This window comes from Hyla sarda, chromosome 6 (genome assembly GCF_029499605.1).
Source record: "Hyla sarda isolate aHylSar1 chromosome 6, aHylSar1.hap1, whole genome shotgun sequence".
NCBI lineage: Eukaryota > Metazoa > Chordata > Amphibia > Anura > Hylidae > Hyla > Hyla sarda.
In genome coordinates this window covers 20,690,534-20,712,455 of record NC_079194.1, presented here as the reverse complement: position 1 = coordinate 20,712,455, position 21,922 = coordinate 20,690,534, and positions in this window count along the sequence as shown.

Here is a 21,922-nt window from a genome sequence, read left to right as displayed (position 1 = left end):
GCAGGCCCTTAACTGATTGACAGGAACAAAATAGTACACTACTTAGATGTAGGTATGTGGTATGCACTGATGAGGGCAGAATAATGCTCTGCAGTACACTTAAAAAAGTATCTGAGTACAACACCAGCCAATGAGTACTTTTTGGCTGGACTTTCACAGTATGTAGGACCTTGACAGATTGACAGATACAATATAGTACACTACTCAGATGTACGTATGAGGTATGCACTTATGAGGGAAGAACAATGTGCTACAATGCACCTAAAAACTCTGTATTTTTTGTAAAACACCAGCCGGTGAGTACTTTTGTTTGGACTTTCACAGTATGTAGGCTCTTGACAAATTAACAGGTACAAAATGGTACCCTACTTAGATGTACGTATGCGGTATGCACTGATGAGGGCAGAAAAATGTGCTACAATACACCTAAAAACTCTGGTGAGTACTTTTGCTTGGACTTTCACAGTATGTAGGCCCTTGACAGATTAACAGTTACAATATGGTACACTAAGTAGATGTAGGTTTGTGGTATGCACGTATGAGGGAAAAAAATGTGCTACAGTACACTTGGTAAACATATTTTCGTAAAACACCAGCCGGTGATTACTTTTGCCTGGACTTTCCCAGCGTCTAGACTTGTTACAGATTTACAGATACAAAATAGGAGACTGCTTTGATGTAGGTATGTGGTATGCAAGTATGAGGGCAGAAAAATGCACTACAGTCCGCTGAAAAAACATATATTTTTGCATGGCGCTGGACACAACTGTGCAGCACCACAAAAAATATAAAAAATGTGTAATAAACCCAAAAATTGGACTCTGTCACAGAGTATTAAGAAAGGTGTGAACTGCTGGTTATTATACCGTCTACAGACTAGTATAAGCAGCAGATGATTTCTTGTGGAAAAAATATAAAGAATTGCGCTGAAAATCATTCCTGCCTCCTGTGATATGGTTCATGAAGTTCAGGCAGCTTGGTGATATGTATGAGACAATGAAAAGCTATCTGCTCCTCTGATAAAATGCTGAATAAAGTGACTGGAAGATTAATGACTGGCATGAAAATCCTTCTAACTGACAACAAGCAAAGCACTGCACTGCTCTGTCCACAATGCTGATGTGACTAGCAGTTGGCAGTGGAACGCTGCGGTATAATCAATTCGGCGTGTCTGTGTAACACACACAGACACGCAGTCCGTCCTATCCCTCTGCAGTGTATATGGCATGAAATGAGCATCCACAAGATGGCTGCCGATTATATAGGGCTGTGACATCACAGGGGTCAATGAAAGCTGATAGGCTGCATCCTGCATGTGATTCAGGGTCATCCCACCAACCTCCCTTCCCACCTTGCCTTCTCGCCTTCCCAGCATCCCCTGCCCCATGTACTGACATGTGGAGCTGCCATTTTAGGTGTCCTGGAGCCTGGAACGCTGTAAAATGGAGTTTAATTAAGCGATTTGCGCGATGGAATCTCTTCTGACAAGTTTAGATAAATATAAACAACAAAGTACAAGATTCAGCAGAAGCAATAAATGGTCATGTATATATAGAAATAACGACCAGCTCACCAGCCCTGTAGATTCTTTAAGATGGAGGGACTTCAGTTGTCTCTAGGAAGAACAGAACAAATATCCAAGCCGCATACTTGGTGTGAACAGGTCCTTAACAAAAATTGTGCACAATTCCAGCTCCCAAAATTATCACTGTTTTCCGCATGCATCCTATTATACTCTGAACAAGACAAGAGATGAGCACACATGCCTAGATGTGGGAACGCCTCTCATTGAAGAAAGTTCCGGGGGTGAAAACGTGACGTGAACAACCAGATGAGTATAAATTTAATGCGTTCTAGGTACAGCATTAGTTTCGTATATTCAAATTATTCAAAGTTACTTCAATATTCGTCTATCTACGGATACATATTCTATGTATATTCATTAAATTATATTTCTCTCATACATAGTACACTCCGGAACTTGCAAAATGATATGATGTTGATTGTAGCAAATAACCACAATTGTCACTATATGTAATGCACATAAATATAATGGTCACTAAAAGAGTTACAATTAAATAAACAGCAACTGACCCATTGTATTCATCATGTGTTCTAAAAGGGGGGGGGGGGGGAATCAACCGTTCTTCATACATTGCGATATTTTCACTGTATTACAAGTGTGTATACATACAGAATTTCAAATACGCGTATAAATGGTAATTTCGTACAGTTGTTTATAAGTAACGTTTATGTATTCTGAGTAATTTACAGGTAAATAAACCACTGTTTTTCGATTTAATGTACTTATAGTTTTGTCAAAAAGCGCTGAAAGCACATGACGTACTGTTCATACATTGCAAATGTTTCTTATATTACCAAAAACTAAATATAATAACTAAATACCAACATAGATGGACAAATGTCAAATGGACCTGTTACAGTGGACATAATGTAACCCATAATAATTACCCAAACTTCAGAATATATATATATATATATATATATATATATATATGAAACATTATTTTGAAACACCTACCGATACTGTACGAGAATGATATGTCAAAAATATTACAACCAGAAGTAAAGTGTGTAGCGTGCAGAAGGGGCTTCATCATCATCAGGAGAAGAGAGTTGCAGGTTGCCCTTGAGGCAGCAAGGAGGTAGCACGGTTGGCAGTCAGCGTGGTGGCAGTAGTGGAAATTCAGGAGCCAAACGTGCCCGGGGGAGACCACCTGCTTCGCGGCAGCCTACCTTTCCGGGAGGTAGTGGAACAGGGGTTCCTGGAGACGGTGCCAGTAGCATTCAATTAGTGCCGACTGCGGGTGGGAAAATCAGCTACTCGGCGGCGTGGAAGTTTTTCATAAGGCATCCGGAGGAGGTCCACGTAGCCACAAGCAAGATCTGTCGGCAGAAGGTGAAGCGTGGCCAGGGTCCCAATGTCGGCACCACGGCCCTGCATCAACACATGCTTCGCCACCATAAAGCGGCCTGGGAGAACCGTGGCTCCAATGTAGTGGTCCAGCCTGCTGCATCACCCAGTGGCCATACGCTCCCTCCTTCATCCAGCCAAGGCTCCACCACCTCAGCCGAAAGGAGCTGTGTGTCAAACCCTCCTTCTGTCGCTCCTGCTTCTCCCGCTTTTAGTCAGCCATTCCGCCAACAATCCATCGGCGAAGCCATGTCCAAGAGACAACAGTATGCGCCCACTCATCCAACGGCGCAGAAGTTGAATGTGCTCCTGTCCAAGTTGCTGGTGTTGCAGACCCTCCCTTTTCAAGTGGTGGACTCTGCACCTTTCAGAGAATTGATGGCTTGTGCCGAGCCGAGGTGGAGAGTCCCAAGCCGTCATTTCTTTGCGAAGAAGACAGTACCAGCCCTGCATAAGTTTGTACAAGAGAAGGTGGGCCAGTCCTTGAGCCTGTCGGTGTGTTCAAAAGTGCCAGGCAACGCGACGTGTGGAGCTGTAACTACGGGCAGGGACAATACTTGTCTTTTACGGCTCACTGGGTAAATGTGGTTCCTGCACAGCCACAACAGCAACTTGGATAGGTCACACCGCTTCCTCCTCCATGTTCTCGCTCCCAGGCAGTTGGTCCTGTTACAGTGTGCGATGCCGCCTCCTCATGCTCCACCGTGTCCTCAGCCTCCACTGCACGTCCAAATCTCAGTGGCCATTCATCGTACCATGTGTGTAGGGCACGCCGGTGTCAAGCTGTTCTTCACATGCTTTGCCTTGGCGAACAGAGTCACACAGGGGAGAAACTGCTAAAGTTCATTCGTAAAGAAATCCGAGTATGGCTTACTCCACGAAATCTGGAAATGGGAACCATGGTGACAGACAACGGGAAGAACATTGTGTCCGCGCTGCGACAAGGAAGTGGGAAACATGCGCCCTGCATGGCACACGTGTTGAATCTGGTTGTCAAGCACTTCCTCAAGTCTTCACCCCATTTGCAAAACATCCTGAAAATGGCAAGGAAACTGTGCATGCACTTCAGCCACTCGTACAACGCCAAGCACACCTTCCTTGAGCTGCAGCGTCAGAACGGTATCCCACAACATAGTCTTATTTGTGACGTTGCCTCGCGTTGGAATTCTACCCTCCATATGTTGGACAGACTACACGAACAAAGAAAAGCCATCACCAATTTCTTGATGATCCAAGCAGATAGGAGTACTCCCCTGTGTAACTTCAATGTGAACCAGTGGCAGCTCATATGTGACACCTGCCGTTTGCTGAGGCCCTTTGAGGAAGCCACATTATTTGTGAGTCGCCTGGATTACGCCATGAACGACGTAATTCCACTCCTACATTTCCTACAACAAATGATTGAAACCATGGCTGGTCACGGCAATGGAGACATTGCGCCTACATCTCAAGGCTACATGAGCCCTGTGGGGGCTGAACTGGAGGAGAAGGATGATGAGGGGCAGAGCGGAGCACAGTTTAGGATGGATGAGATGGCCGGTGTTTCTAGTCTTCGGACAAGAGAGGAGGAGCAGGAGCAGCCAGAGGAGCTGGAGGGTTATGAGGAAGTTGAGACAGAGGACCCAGACACACCGAGGCAGTATGCAGTGGAGACGGAGGCAGGTAGTCCCTCCGAGTCACTGGCGCAAATGGCACGATGCATGCTCAGTTGCTTGCGTAGTGACCCTCAAATTGTCAAAATTTGTCAGCGGGATGACTTCTGGATCTCCACCTTATTAGACCCTCGCTACCATCCCAAAATGAGGGCCTTTTTTACACCCACTGAGAGGGAGGACAAACTGACCTACTACAGAGACATTCTACGTAGTCACATGGCCACATGGTCCATCCACTCGCAGGTCTGACTCGGGGGGGCCTCTGCGCTCACCTTCCACTGCCATGGCTGCTGGGGAGGGGAGGGGTGGGAGGAGCAGTACCAGCTCAATCAGCAGCAGCCTGAGTCTACAGTCACTGATTAGTAGCTTTCTTCACCCACATAGCGAAGCAACTCATCAGCAGCAGGTAAACATGGAGCAGGACCTGAACCAGCAGGTGGTGGCATACCTTGACATGACCCTGCCAACAACCATTGAAGATCCGCTGGACTTCTGGGCAGCCAAACTTGATTTATGGCTACAACTAGCAGAGTTTGCCCTGGAAAAGCTGTCCTGCCCAGCCAGTAGTGTGCCATCAGAGCGGGTGTTTAGTGCGGCAGGGGCCATAGTCACCCCGAGGCGAACTCGTCTGTCCACCAAAAATGTGGAGAGACTAACAATTGTCAAGATGAATCAGGGATGGATCAGCCAGGATTTCCAGCCACCAATGCCAGATGCCTCAGAGTAGATTGACCAAGCTGTTACACCAACATTTCCCAATTATGGTTGGTTATGAAACCCTCTTGGGTTATCAATTTTGGTTATGGAACCCTCTTTGGTACTGTGATTGCCTGCTCCTGTCTCATCCTGTGTCTTTCAGGAACTACTTGCCTCACTGATGCTTCTGGCCTTGGGCCTTTAATTTTTGGATGTTTAGCAGTAGCTAAATACATGCTTAATGCAAATTTCAACATTGACTTTTAAATGTAAGGGGATGGTTATGAAACCCTCTTGGGTACTGCGAATGACTGCTCCTGACTCATTTTGTGTCTTTCGGGAACTACTTGCCTCCCTGATGCTTCAGGCCTTGGGCCTTCAATTTTTGGATGTTTTGCACTAGCTAAATACATGCTTAATGCAAATTTCAACATTGATCTTTAAATGTAAGGGGTTGGTTATGAAACCCTCTTGGGTACTGCTCCTGACTGCTCCTGACTCATTCTGTGTCTTTCAGGAACTACTTGCCTCCCTGATGCCTCAGGCCTTGGGCCTTCAATTTTTGGATGTTTTGCAGTAGCTAAATAAATGCCTAATGCAAATTTCAACATTGATCTTTAAATGTAAGGGGTTGGTTATAAAACCCTCTTGGGTACTGCGAATGACTGCTCCTCACTCATTCCATGTTTTTCAGGAACTACTTGCCTCCCTGCCCTCAGGCCTTGGGCCTTCAATTTTTGGATGTTTTGCAGTAGCTCAATACATGCTTAATGCAAATTTCAACATTGACTTTTAAATGAAGGGGATGGTTATGAAACCCTCTTGGGTACTGCGAATGACTGCTCCTGACTCATTCTGTGTCTTTCGGGAACTTCTTGCCTCCCTGATGCCTCAGGCCTTGGGCCTTCACTTTTCCACAACTTGAATTTTCCACAATAATAACCATTACACCATTGAACGATTGTTGCGTGTGATTTTTTAAGTAACATTTTTTAAAAAAAATACGAGGGATGAACTCTGCTTCTTTATTTCATAAAAAATTCTTTTATAGAAGAATGTCTTTTTGTGGTCCACCGTCCTGCATTATAGAGTCTTCTGGACTCTTGGATATGCGCTTGTTCTTAAACAAAGGTACAAAAGCCAAAAATGGCCGGTCAGGGCTATGGAGACGTTGCGCCTACATCTTACGGCCACATGAGCCCTGTGGTTGCTTGTGAGATTAGGTCCTTTGTACCCACACGGCTGGGTCCGGGACACAAATTTAGATTTAAATTTCAAATAAAAAAATCACACATTTCAATGGTCTCCTCATGCTGCAGCCAACTCCAGGCTGTGTCATTCAGGTAATATATAGAGGGCACTCGCTGTCCCAAATTTTCGTTAAAATTTTTCGTCAAAAATGTTTGTCTTTTTTATTAGAGATTGTGAAGCTTTGGTGCGTACTCATGCATCAGCCAACTCCAGCCTGTGTCATTCAGGCAATATATGGTTTACTGATGGCGCTGCTGGGCCTGGGTCTGGGAATTTCAAATTTTCTCATAGGTAGCACCCGTTATCCATAAGTCTTCTTCATAAATTTCTACAATTGTTGTGGTTTTTTTTGAGGGATTGTGAAGCCCTGGTGTGTACTCAATGCTGCTTCCTGCTACACTCTGTCAGCCCGTTGGTCCTGTGACAGTGTACTACTCCGCCTCCACATCCTCCTCTGTGTCTTAAACCTCCACTGCCCGGACAAGTCTCAGTGGCCCTCCCATGTGTGCAGGTCACGGCGGTGTCACGCTGTTCTTCACATGGTTTGCCTTGGTGAGAAGTCTTGGAAACAATGGCCAGTCAGGGCAATGGAGACGTTTCGCCTAAATCTCACGGCCACATGAGCCCTGTGGGGGCTTGTTGGATTTGGTCCTTCATACCCACATGCTGGGGTCTGGGACACGCAAAGGTTGTTTTAAATTTCAAATAAAAAAATGATGGCGCTGCTGGGCCTGTGTCTGGGAATTTCAAATTTTCTGATGGGTAGCATGTGGTGTTTTTTAGGGGGAATTGTGAAGCCCTGGTGTGAACTCGTGCATCAGCCAACTCCAGGCTGTGTCATTCAGGCAATATATGGGTTACTGATGCCGCTGTGGGGCCTGGGTCTGTTAATTTAAAATTTTCTCATAGGTAGCACCCGCTATCCAAAATCTTTTTCAAAAATTTATAAAATTGTGGTGTTTTTTTGGAGGGATTGTGAAGCCCTGGTGTGTACTCGTGCATCAGCCAACTCCAGGCTGTGTCATTCAGGCAATATATGGGTTGCTGATGCCGCTGTGGGGCCTGGGTCTGGTAATTTCAAATTTTCTCATAGGTAGCACCCGCTATCCAAAATCTTTTTCAAAAATTTCTAAAATTGTGGTGTTTTTTTGGAGGGATTGTGAAGCCCCGATGTGTACATGTGCATCAGCCAACTCCAGGCTGTGTCATTCAGGCAATATATGTGTTACTGATGCCGCTGTGGGGCCTGGGTCTGGTAATTTCAAATTTTCTATCCAAAATCTTCGGTTTAAATTTCTTAATTCCTCTTTTAATCTTAGGGATTGTGAAGGCCTACTGCCTACTCATGCTGCTGGCAACTCCGGGCTGTGCCATTCATCCACTATATGGTCTCCTCATGCTGCCAACACCTCCATGCTGTGTCATTCAGCCACTGTATGGTGTCCTCATGCTTCAGCCTCAACCAAGCTGTGTCATTCAGTCACTATATGGTGTTCTTATGCTGACAACATGTCCATGCTGTGTCATTAAGCCACTATATGGTCTCTTCATGCTGACAACACCTCCATGCTGTGTCATTCAGCCACTATATGGTGTCCTCATGCTGCCAACACCCCCACACTATGCCTTTCAGCCACTATATGGTGTCCTCATGCTGCCAACACCTCCATTCTGTGTCCTTCAGCCACTATATGGTGTCCTCATGCTGCCAACACCTCCATTCTGTGTCAATGAGCCACTATATGGTGTCCTCATGCTTCAGCCTCATCCAAGCTGTGTCATTCATCCACTATATGGTGTCCTCATGCTGCCAACACCTCCACACTGTGCCATTCAGCCGCTATATGGTGTCATCATGCTGCCAACACCTCCATTCTGTGTCATTGAGCCACTATATGGTGTCCTTATGCTTCAGCCTTATCCAAGCTGTGTCATTCAGCCACTATATGGTGTCCTCTTGCTGCCAACACCTCCACACTGTGCCATTCAGCCACTAAATGGTCTCCTCATGCTGCCAACACCTCCATTCTGTGTCATTGAGCCACTATATGGTATCCTCATGCTTCAGCCTCATCCAAGCTGTGTCATTCAGCCACTATATGGTGTCCTCATGCTGCCAACACCTCCACACTGTGCCATTCAGCCACTATATGGTGTCCTCATGCTGCCAACACCTCCATTCTGTGTCATTGAGCCACTATATGGTGTCCTCATGCTTCAGCCTCATCCAAGCTGTGTCATTCAACCACTATAGGGTGTCCTCATGCTGCCAACACCTCCACACTGTGCCATTCGGCCACTATATGGTGTCCTCATGCTGCCAACACCTCCATTCTGTGTCATTGAGCCACTATATGGTGTCCTTATGCTTCAGCCTCATCCAAGCTGTGTCATTCAGCCACTATATGTTGTCCTCATGCTGCCAACACCTCTGCACTGTGCCATTCAGCCACTATATGGTGTCCTCATGCTGCCAACACCTCCATTCTGTGTCATTGAGCCACTATATGGTGTCCTTATGCTTCAGCCTCATCCAAACTGTGTCATTCAGCCACTATATTGTGTCCTCATGCTGCCAACACCGCCACACTGTGCCATTCAGCCACTATATGGTGTCCTCATGCTTCTAACACCTCCATTCTGTGTCATTGAGCCACTATATGGTGTCCTCATGCTTCAGCCTCATCCAAGCTGTGTCATTCAGCCACTATATGGTGTCCTCATGCTGCCAACACCTCCACGCTGTGTCATTCAGCCAATATATGGTGTCCTCATGCTGCCAACACCTCCACGCTGTGCCATTCAGCCACTAAATGGTCTACTCATGCTGCCAACACCTCCAAGCTGTCATTCAGTCACTATATGGTCTCCTGACACTGATGCCACCACCAGGCTCTGTCATTGTGCTGCTGTGCGGCAGTGATTCTAAAAACGATGCCGGTAATCTGCATGTTATTCTGAATAACAGTATTATTTCACTAACACAGCACACCCCACATGCGTTTTAGAACACAGCAAAGTGATCTATACCCCTATAGAGGCTGTATGTAGGCTATAAATAGCCTTTTTTAATATAGATTCACCACAAAAAAATTCGGATCAAAACAAACTTTTTCCGGAAAATTTGGCGAATAGGCCAAATCGAATTTTTGAAAAGTTCGCTCATCTCTAATTATGTCCACTGGAACAGGTCCGTTTGACATTGCAAATTTGTATTCGTCCATCTATATTGGTATTTACTTGTTATATTTAGTTTCTAGTAATATAAGAAAAATGTGCAATTTATGAACAATACGTCATGTGCTTTCAGCGCTTTTTGACGAAACTATAATTACATTAAATAGGAAAACAGTGGTTTATTTATCTGTAAATTACGCAGAATACATATACGTTATTTATAAACAACTGTACGAAATTACCATTTATATACGTATTTGAAATTCTGTATGTATACACACTTAAAATACAGTGGAAATATTGCAATGTATGAACAATGGTTGATTTCCTTTCAGAACACATGATGAATATAATGGATGGTATACACACCTACAAAATAGTGACAATATCGCAATGTATGAATAATGGTTGATCCTCCCCCCCCCCCCCCCCCCCCTTTTAGAACACATGATGAATACAATGGGTCAGTTGCTGTTTATTTAATTGTTACTCTTTTGGTGACCATTATATTTATGTGCATTACATATAGTGACAATTGTGGTTATTTGCTACAATCAACATCATATCATTGTGCAAGTTCCGGAGTGTACTATATATGAGAGAAATATAATTAGATGAATATACATAGAATATGTATCCATAGATGGACGAATATTGAAGTAACTTTGAATGATTTGAATATACAAAACTAATGCCGTACCTAGAACACATTAAATTAATACTCACCTAGTTGTTCATGTCACGTTTTCACCTCCGGAACTTTCATCAATGAGAGGTGTTCCCACATCTAGGCATGTGTGCTCATTTCTTTTCTTGTTCAGAGTATAAAAGGATGCATGTTGCAAACAGTGCTGTGCCATGACTAAGAACCATGATGGTTCGAAAAGCGTCGGCGTTTCTGCTATGCTTTTAAATCACCTTATTTTGGTTTTCATTTTTTCAAATTTTAATTATGTGATATCAATTTTGGACTTTTATATGATATAATTTTGGGAGCTGGAATTCTGCACAATTTTTGTTAATTTATGGTCATGCACCCTGTAAGGGCTCCTCTCATGTGGGCAATAAAACGAGTAGCACCTATTTTTGTGCGTAGAGAATAAAGATGTTCACCGAATCTAATATATAGGTTTCTTTTAGTTTTGCCCACATAGAAGTGCCCGCATGTACAAATAAGGCAATAAACAATAAATTGTGATCTACAATAAATAAATTGATTGACTTGGTAACCACCTAACTGGAAGTATTTTTTCTTTAGATTATATTTGCAATAGTTGTAGTGTCCACAAGGAAAATTTCTGTGGGGTATACTTTTTTTTAACCAATCTGAATTATAACCCATATTTTGTTGTTTACCTTTTTTTATGTAGTCATTAATTTTTTTTTTCTACATGTTACTATAGGTTTGTTTTTTGTTGTATCTGTGATAAGGGGGTCCTGTTCTAAAATGAACCAGTTGAAGAGTATAGCATTTTTTATGATTTTATTCATAGAGCTATTATCAAAAGAAAAGATAAATCTCTTACTGTTTTTTTCTTTTTAAATCTATCGGGAAAAAGTAGTTCTTTCCTATCTGATCGACTCGGGATAATTTCTTTCTCTTAACCCGCTTTTAACTCTTCTGCTTGTGTAAAGTAGGTAGAATTGCTACTATTAATCCTTTTTAATCTGATGAATTGGGAATATGATATGTTGTTCTTGACATAAAACGGATGTGAACTTTGGTAATGTAATAACGAATGTTTAGCTGTTTTTATTTCTAAAACCAGAAGTATCCAAAGTTTTTCCGTTAATGCAAAGACTAACATCCAGAAAATGTAAGGATATTCCACTGAATTAATAAGTAAATAACATATTCATGTCATTGGTGTTTAAATACTTAAGAAAGTCTTCGGATTCAATTTTTGTACCATCCCATACTATCAAAACTTCATCCATATATCTCAGGAACAGCTTCACACATCCACTGAAGGGGTTCCTGAGAGTGTGGATGTATGTCTATTGAAATTCAGCCAGGTAGATGTTAGCTAGTGCCCATGAAACTGGGGACCACATAGGGGTCCCATGTATCTGTTTGTACCATTGATTATTGTAGTAGAAGGTATTGTTACCAAGTACAAAACGAAGTGTTTCTGTAACGAAACCGATAAATTCTGTAGATTTACCCGAGGAAGTTAGAAAGTGAGACTTTGCCTGTACCACCGCATCCCAAGGGATGCACGTGTTCATAGACTTTCAACGTCCAAAGAAACCAAGTTGTAGGAATCCTGCCAGATGAAATCATCTAGTATGCCAAGCAGGTCACTGGTGTCCCTAACAAAAGATGGAATAGCGGGGAGTAAAGGAGATATAAGCCACTCAACACATTGGATGAGCTGCAAACGCATGAAAGTATTGGAATTTCGCATCCAAACACTGGGGGAAAAAGAAACCCATATTTTTTGGACAATAAAATCCTTGTCAGAATACATGGAATTTAATAGAGTTCCGAGAGGACTACGTTCTTATAAGCCACCCTCACAGTTTCATGACCATCCCACCTTTCTTGAAGACTGGGAAAATGCACATTTGAGACATGCCATGGAGTTACAGAAAATAATCTTAGAAAAGAATCAGAAGGATTATAAAAATGTCACAACAGACCTGCTGAAAGCCAGGTCAGAATTGAAAAAACATATCTCTTCAGCACAATATAATACATTCAGCACAAATCAGGAAAATAAACTACAAAAAGTGCAAAACTAAATAAATAAAATAAATCAAAAGGGATAAATTTATTAGGGACAGAAATGACTTCGACGCAGGAGAAATATTCTCTTGGAAATCAGAAACATTTAAACCCAATAACAGTAACAGAACCAAATACCAACCATCAAACAGAAAAGTTAAACCCCAAAAAACCACCGAATCGGACACTTCAGATGAAGCCGGTCCAAGTACCAATAAATCAGATGTGCCTGTCATCCCTTTAGGAGAAAAACCAGAAGAGGGAGACAGAGCAAACCTCAATATGTGGACTCAGCCAAGAAAAAGGAAGAGCGTCACATGGTGCCAATAACTGCTCCTACTAATGTGTTGAACTTAACTAACATAGAATTGCCTGATACTTGTATGCAGGTCCTTGAAAAGGGATTGAATTTTGGGTTAAATGAATCTTACAGACAGGAACGTTTCAAGGTCGATCTATTTAAATCTTTGCATAGGATCGGCCTCGAAAGGTTGTTTCGAGTCACACAAAGCAAAAATGAAAATATAAATAAAAATAGCACTGGTGCAACAGAAAGAATAAAAAAAGGTGAAGTTCCTTGCAAATTGAGTGAATTAGGTTTTCCCATAGTGAAAGAGTTTGATGGGGAAGATAACAGATATATAGCTACACTCACTGATCTACTGCCCGGAGAAATACCTTCTGACAAAAATATGGAGGATTTTAATATGCCTACACCATTTAAAGGAGGGAATAAATCTAAATTCTGTCCTCCAATTCCTCCCGGCAGTAGTATCGACCTCTTCTGCCAAGCAGTGAAGAGAGATGTTATTGCATCCTGTTACCCTAAGAGAGCATCCAATCTTCCAATAGAAGAAATAGAAGCCCTAAAATGGTTAGCTTCTAGGAATGATATACTGGTTACCAGGGCTGACAAAGGGGCGTTGTAGGGGTTTGGCTGAAGGCCGACCACAATAGCGAAGCTCATAGACAGCTCAGTGATAACAATACATATAATAAGTTGTCATACAATCCCACTAAAATATCTTAGACAAACTCCATTCCTTTTTAAAGACTACAGTGGAAAAAAATATACTCATCGAAAATATGGCCGCTAAGCTCCTCCCTTAAAATCCCAAACCTTGTTCATACTTCCCAAAGTCCACAAGTCGCTGACCCGACCCACTGGACGTGCCATTGTGGCTGGGATCAGGTCAGCGACTGAGGCTTTGTCATGCTACCTTGAGTGGCTTATATCCCCTTTACGCCCCGCTATTCCATCTTTTTTTAGGGACACCAGTGACCTGCTTGGCATGCTAGATGATTTCATCTGGCTGGATTCCTATAATTTGGTTTCTTTGGACGTTGAAAGTCTGCACACCCGCATCCCTTGGGAGGCACTTAGTTTTGTACTTGGTAACAATATATTCTACTATAGGAATCAATGGTACAAACAGATACATTGGACCCTTATGGGGTCCCCAGTTTCATGTACACTAGCTAACATCTACCTGGCTGTATTTCAACAGACGTACGTCCACACTCTCAGGAACCCCTTCATCCGATGTGGGAAGCTGTTCCTGAGATATGTGGATGATGTTTTGATGGTATGGGATGGTAAAAAAAAAGAATTAAAAGACTTTGTTAAGTATTTAAACACCAATGACATGAATATGTTATTTACTTATGAATTCAATGGAAAATCCTTACATTTTCTGGATGTTAGTCTTTGCACTAATGGTCAAACTTAGGATACTTCTGGAATTAGAAAAAAAAACTGTTAAAAATTCCCTATCACATTATCAAAGTTCACATCCGTTTTATGTCAAGAACAACATACCATATTCACAATTCATCAAATTTAAAAGGATTAATAGTAACAACTCTACCTACTATACACAAGCAGAAGAGTTGAAAACCCGGTTAAGAGAAAGAAATTATTCTGAGTCGATCATTGAAAAAGCAGAACACAGAGGTAGAAAGAACTACTTATTCCCAATAGATTTAAAAAGAAAAAAGAATAAAAACAGTAAGAGATTCATCTTTTCTTTTGCTAATAGCTCTATGAATAAAATCATAAAAAATGCTATACTCTCCAACTGGTTCATGTTAGAACAAGACCCCCTTATCACAGATAAAGCAAAAAACAAACCTATAATAACATTTAGAAAAAAATAAAACTATTCATGACTACATAAAAAAGGCAAACAACAAAATATGGGTGATAATTCAGATTGGTAAAAAAAAAATTTCCCCCATGGCAATTTTCCTTGCGGACACTGCAACTATTGCAAATATAATCTAAAGAAGAAATACTTCCAGTTAGGTAGTTACCAAGTCAATCAATTTATTTATTGTAGATCACAATTTATTGTTTATTGCCTTATTTGTACATGCGGGCACTTCTATGTGGGCAAAACTAAAAGAAACCTATATATTAGATTCGGTGAACATCTTTATTCTCTACGCACAAAAATAGGTGCTACTCGTTTTATTGCCCACATGGACGAATGCCACTGAGGTAACTATGAAGGTATTTGATTTGCAGGACTGCAACATATCCCCCCAGCAACCGCAAGGTGTGGATAGACACGTACAATCATTGCAGTGCGAAGCTAACTGTATCACTAAACTTAAAGCGTTGGGCCCTCTAGGTCTTAACAAAAGAAATTATCTCAGCTACATCCTGTAGTATAGCAAGATAAGATCTATCTTTGTTTTTACTATATACTACATACTATAGTTTTAATATGTTGTGTATATCCCTGGTGTTGGGTAACTCCCCCCCCCCCCCCCCTTCTACCCATATATACCTTGTTTGTAATCTCAAAGGATTAGGAACCGGATGATGTGTCTGTGGCGTGAAACAGTGTTGTTCTAGTGATATGCTCCGGCTCCAGGCTTGGAGCTGCCTTCCCTCCCTGCACCCGGATGAAGTTTGTTTTGTACATGGACATTTCTGCAATAAAGTCCGGATTTTAAAGTTATGTTATGTTTAAAAGGAGGGAGGAGGGAAATACTGAAAAAATAATATTTGGTGTAATTTACAGACCCCCTAATATCACTGAAGAGATAGAAGGTCGGCTGTATAAACAAATAGAGAGGGCCGCCCGGGCAGGTACAGTGGTAATAATGGGAGATTTTAACTATCCAGATATAGATTGGGGCCGGGGGTTGGCTAAAACTACAAAGGGGAGAAAATTCCTAAATTTATTGCAGGATAATTTTATGGGCCAGTTTGTGGAGGACCCAACAAGAAGTGATGCCTTGTTGGATCTGATCATTTCCAACAACGCAGAGCTGGTTGGTAATGTAACTGTGAGGGAAAACCTTGGTAATAGCGACCACAATATAGTTACTTTTGACTTAAAATGTAGAAAACAAAGACAGACGGGGAAAGCAAAAACATATAACTTTAAAAAGGCAAATTTCCCTGGGCTGAGGGCTGCACTACAGGACATAGACTGGGGGGAGGTGTTCTCAAATGCTGATGCAGAAGGTAAATGGGACATCTTTAAATCAACTCTAAATAACTATACAGCTAAATATATACCAAAGGGGAACAAATATAAACGATTAAAACTAAATCCTACATGGCTGACAAATGAGGTTAAAAGAGCAATAAACAACAAAAAAATAGCCTTCAAAAAATACAAATCTGATGGGTCAGCTATAACATTTAAACAGTACAAGGAGCTTAATAAAATCTGTAAAAATGTAATAAAAACAGCAAAAATTCAAAATGAGAGACAGGTGGCCGAAGAAAGCAAAACTAATCCTAAATATTTTTTTAGATATATAAATACAAAAAAACCAAGGACAGAGCATGTAGGACCCCTTAATAATGATAATGGGGAGGTTGTCACGGGCGATCAAGAGAAGGCGGAGCTACTGAATGGGTTCTTTAGTTCTGTATATACTATGGAAGAAGGAGCTGACATTGGTCAGGTCAGTGCTGGTAACACATCATATAATGTATTGAACTGGCTTAATGTAGAGATGGTACAAGGTAAGTTAAGTAAAGTAAATGTAAGCAAATCTCCAGGGCCGGATGGACTACACCCAAGAGTTCTTAGAGAGGTAAGTTCGGTAATATCTGTACCCTTGTTCATGATATTTAGAGATTCTCTGGTGTCTGGTATCGTGCCAAGGGACTGGCGCAAGGCTAATGTGGTACCAATCTTCAAGAAGGGCTCTAGGTCTTCGCCAGGCAATTATAGACCGGTAAGTCTAACGTGCATTGTGGGTAAATTGTTTGAAGGACTTATAAGGGATTACATACAGGAATACATAGGGGATAATAGTATTATAAGTGATAGCCAGCATGGGTTTACTAAGGATAGAAGTTGTCAAACCAATCTAATTTGCTTTTATGAAGAGGTGAGTAGAAGCCTTGACAGAGGAATGGCTGTGGATATAGTGTTTCTGGATTTTGCCAAAGCGTTTGATACTGTCCCTCACAGACATCTGACAGGTAAGTTAAGGTCCTTGGGCTTGGAAACTTTAGTTTGTAACTGGATTGAACACTGGCTCATGGATCGTACCCAGAGAGTGGTGGTAAATGATTCGTACTCTGATTGGTCCCCGGTTATTAGTGGTGTACCCCAAGGTTCAGTATTGGGCCCGCTGCTGTTTAATTTATTTATCAATGATATAGAGGATGGTATTAACAGCTCTGTTTCTATCTTTGCAGATGACACCAAGCTTTGTAGCACGGTACAGTCTATAGAGGATGTGCATAAGTTACAAGATGACTTGGATAGACTAAGTGTCTGGGCATCCACTTGGCAAATGAGGTTCAATGTGGATAAATGTAAAGTTATGCATCTGGGTACTAATAACCTGCATGTGTCGTATGTCTTAGGGGGGATTAAACTGTCAGAGTCACTGGTAGAGAAGGATCTGGGTGTACTTGTAGATCACAGACTACAAAATAGCATGCAATGTCAGGCTGCTGCTTCCAAAGCCGGCAGGATATTGTCATGTATAAAAAGAGGCATGGACTCGAGGGGCAGGGACATAATACTCCCCCTTTATAAAGCATTGGTACGGCCTCACCTGGAATATGCTGTTCAGTTTTGGTCGCCTGTTCATAAAAGGGACACTGCGGAGTTGGAAAGGGTGCAGAGACGCGCGACTAAACTAATATGGGGCATGGAACATCTTAGCTATGAGGAGCGATTAAAGGAGTTACAATTGTTTAGTCTTGAGAAGAGACGTTTAAGGGGGGATATGATAAACGTATATAAGTATATAAATGGCCCATACAAAAAATATGGAGAAAAACTGTTCCAGGTTAAACCCCCCCAAAGGACGAGGGGGCACTCCCTCCGTCTGGAGAAGAAAAGGTTTAGTCTAAAGGGGCGGCACGCCTTCTTTACCGTGAGGACTGTGAATTTATGGAACGGTCTACCTCAGGAACTGGTCACAGCAGGAACAATTAACAGCTTTAAAGCAGGGTTAGATACATTCCTGGAACAAAATAACATTAATGCTTATGCAGAATTATAAAACTACATCCCTTTCCCTTATCCCCTTACATCCTTCCCTTCAATCCCCTGGTTGGACTTGATGGACGTATGTCTTTTTTCAACCATACTAACTATGTAACTATGTAACTATGTAACTATGTAACTATGTAACTATGTTGAGTGTAGACATATTTTTCTCCTCTACTATTTTTGTGGATTTCCTGGTTCTACTAGTGTCTAGCACCCCATATACACATTACCAAGATCTTTATCTATTTGTGCTAAAACAAGGTTACTATTAGTGTTGCAGTGCCCATCCCCCACCTCTTCATTGTCTGGATGTTATAAATTAGGATTTTAAGAAAAATCTCTTACCTGTGGGTATCTATATAGACTGAGCATCTGTGATATTGCTAGTGATGAAGTAGGAAGCAGATGTCCAATAAATGCTACTATTTTGCCGTTGTCACCGCACCTGTAGTTCCAATGGTCCTTTACACCTCCTGACAGAGCTCTCATTGTGGCTTGCATTGTCTGATGAGTAAAGTAGCAGGTGTCATACATGTCGTATCCAAGGGTGATGTTGGGAAGAATGTTTGGGTTTTTGTTTATTTCTTCAATAGCAAAATCAAATGCAAGGAAATGGCGCAAGTATTGAATATGAGGACTGTAAATTAATCAGATATGTACAGAATATTAGTGAATACAAGGACTGTCAGCACAGAGGATCACTTTTCCACAGTTTGTATAAACCGTTCTCAGCACGAGCACTTTTTGCTGTTCTTACCCACTTGGACTTTTTGCTACTGTTACAAAATGGAATTTAAATGGGCACTGTCAGATCCAAAAACTTTCTACATGTTGTTACTGACATTACTGAAATTAACCCCTTAAGGACTAAACGGAAAAAAAAATCATTGTGCGACAAAACCGAAGAAAAAACGCCATTTTGTAAATTTTGGGGGCTTCCGTTTCTACGCAGTGCATATTTCGGTAAAAATTACACCTTATCATTATTCTGTAGGTCCATACGGTTAAAATGATACCCTAATTATTTAGGTTTGATTTTGTCGCACTTCTGGAAAAAATCATAACTACATGCAGGAAAATGTATACGTTTAAAAATGTCATCTTCTGACCCCTATAACTTTTTTATTTTTCCACGTACAGGGCGGTATGAGGACTATTTTTTTGCGCCGTGATCTGAAGTTTTTATCGGTATGATTTTTGTTTTGATCGGACTTTTTGATCACTTTTTATTCATTTTTTAATGATATAAAAAGTGACCAAAATACGCTTTTTTGGACTTTGGAATTTTTTTGCACGTACGCCATTGACCGTGCGGTTTAATTAATGATATATTTTTATAGTTCGGATATTTACGCATGCGGCGATACCACATATGTTTATTTTAAATTTTTTTTACACTGTTTTATTTCTTTTATGGGAAAAAGGGGGTGATTCAAACTTTTATTAGGGAAGGGGTTAAATGACCTTTATTAACACTTTTTTTTAACATTTTCTTTGCAGTGTTATAGGTCCCATAGGGACCTATAACACTGCACACACTGATCTTCTACACAGATCACAGGCGTGTATTAACACGCCTGTGATCAGTGTTATCGGCGCTTGACTGCTCCTGCCTGGATCTCAGGCACGGAGCAGTCGTTCGCCGATTGGAAACCGAGGAGGCAGGTAGGGGCCCTCCCGGTGTCCTGTCAGCTGTTCGGGACACCGCGATTTCACCGCGGCGGTCCCGAACAGCCCGACTGAGCAGCCGGGTCACTGTCGCTTTCACTTTAGAAGCGGCGGTCAGCTTTGACCGCCGCTTCTAAAGTGTTAATACCGCACATCGCCGCGGTCGGCGATGTGTGGTATTAGCCGTGGGTCCCGGCCCTTGATGAGCACCGGGACCGACGCGATATGATGCGGGATCACGGTGCGCTCCCGCTTCATATCGCGGGAGCCGGCGCAGGACGTAAATATACGTCCTGCGTCGTTAAGGGGTTAAAGACCTTTTGTAATTTGGTTGTTTACATTTTTTTTGAAAAGTGTCAAATACCTTATATTGTAACACAAACAATAATCAGTCAATACTTAGAAGAACCACCAATTACTGCATTCTGGGCAAAATAAAACAGTTTGGTTCGGTCTGAATTTATTTGCAGTGAATCGCTATCAAAAACGGCTATTTCTGGCCTACAGAGAGCAATATGGGGTGTAGAAAACTTTGCCTTGCTGTAACACGCATAGGGTGCGTGCTGGGTTAGTAAAATAATACTGTTATTCAGAATGACATGCAGATCAGAGGTGTCGCTATTAGAATCACTGTTGCAGAGCAGCACAATGACAGAGCCTTGAGGTGGCATCAGTATAAGGAGACCATATAGTAGCTGAATGACACAGAATGGAGGTGGCGGCAGCATGAGGAGACCATAGAGTGGCTGAATGACACAGCTTGGAGGTGGCGGCAGCATGAGGAGAACATATAGTGGCTGAATGACACAGCCTGTAGGTGGTGGCAGCATGAGGAGAACATATAATGGCTGAATGACTCAGCTTGGAGGTGGCGGAAGCATTAGGAGACCATATAGTGGCTGAATGACACAGAGTAGAGGTGGTGGCAGCATGAGGAGAACATATAGTGGCTAAATTACACAGCCTGTAGGTGGCGGAAGCATGAGGAGACCATATAATGGCTGAATAACACAGGGTGGAGGTGGCGGTAGCAGAAGGTGAACATATAGTGGCTGAATGAGACAGCCTGGAGGTGGAGGAAACATGAGGAGACCATATAGTGGCTGAATGACACAGTATGGAGGTGATGGCAGCATGAGGAGAACATATAGTGGCTGAATGACACAGCCTGGAGTTGGCGGCCGCATGAAGAGACAACATAGTGACTGAATCACACAGCCAGGAGTTGGTGGCAGCATATAGTGGCATAATGACACAGCCTGGAGTTTGTGGCAGCATGAGGAGAACATATAGTGGCTGAATGACACAGTGTGGAGGTGGTGGCAGCATGAGGAGACCATATAGTGGTTGAATGACACCGAGTGGAGGTGGCGGTAGCATGGGGAGAACATATAGTGGCTCAATGACACAGCCTGGAGGTGGCGGCAGCATGAGGAGACCATATAGTGGCTGAATGACACAGTTTGGAGGTGGCAGCAGCATATAGTGGCTAAATGACAGCGTGGAGGTGGCGGCAACATGATGAGAATATATAGTGGCTGAATGACACAGCTTGGAGGTGGCGGCAGCATGAGGAGACCACATTGTGGCTGAATGACACAACCTAGAGTTGGCGACAGCATATAGTGGCTGAATGACACAGCCTGGGGGTGGCGGAAGCATGAGGAGACCATATAGTGGCTGAATGACACAGCCTGGAGTTGGCGGCAGCATATAGTGGCTGAATGGCACAGCATGGAGGTGGCGGCAGCATGATGAGATCATATGGTGGCAGTATGAGACAGCCTGGAGGTGGCAGCAGCAGCATCAGGAGTCCTGAAAGTGACCCGGTGACAGAGTGGTGAGGTGGGTTGAAATACCAGTACCCGGTGACAAAGGTGGGTAAAAAAAGTAGAACTTGGCATCAGATGTGTGGCATAAGGCGGGTGGCAGGATCAGAATAGAAGCTAAGGCTGGTAGGCAGAAGAAAATGGTCTCTTTTGTAAAAGTGTTAGTGTGCAGTAAGTTAGTTAGTAAGTATTGAGGATATGCATTACGTAAAACTTAACTTTTAATAATATGCTTAGGATAAAATATATGGACCCCAAATTATTATTTTTTAAATCAAACAAAAGGGAAGGGGAAGGTGTGCAAAAAACACCATGTGCCACCTACACCACCAAGTATTGATGTGATGCAAAGACCTCTAAAAGGTGGAAAGGAACAACGTATGGTCCATTGTAACTGGTGGGGGTGAACACTTCCCCTGTAAGGCCCTATTCTCACATTATTAATTCCCTTCTTGGCAAGTGTTATTCACCCTAAAAAGAGCCGCCCCGCACAGGAACCTCTC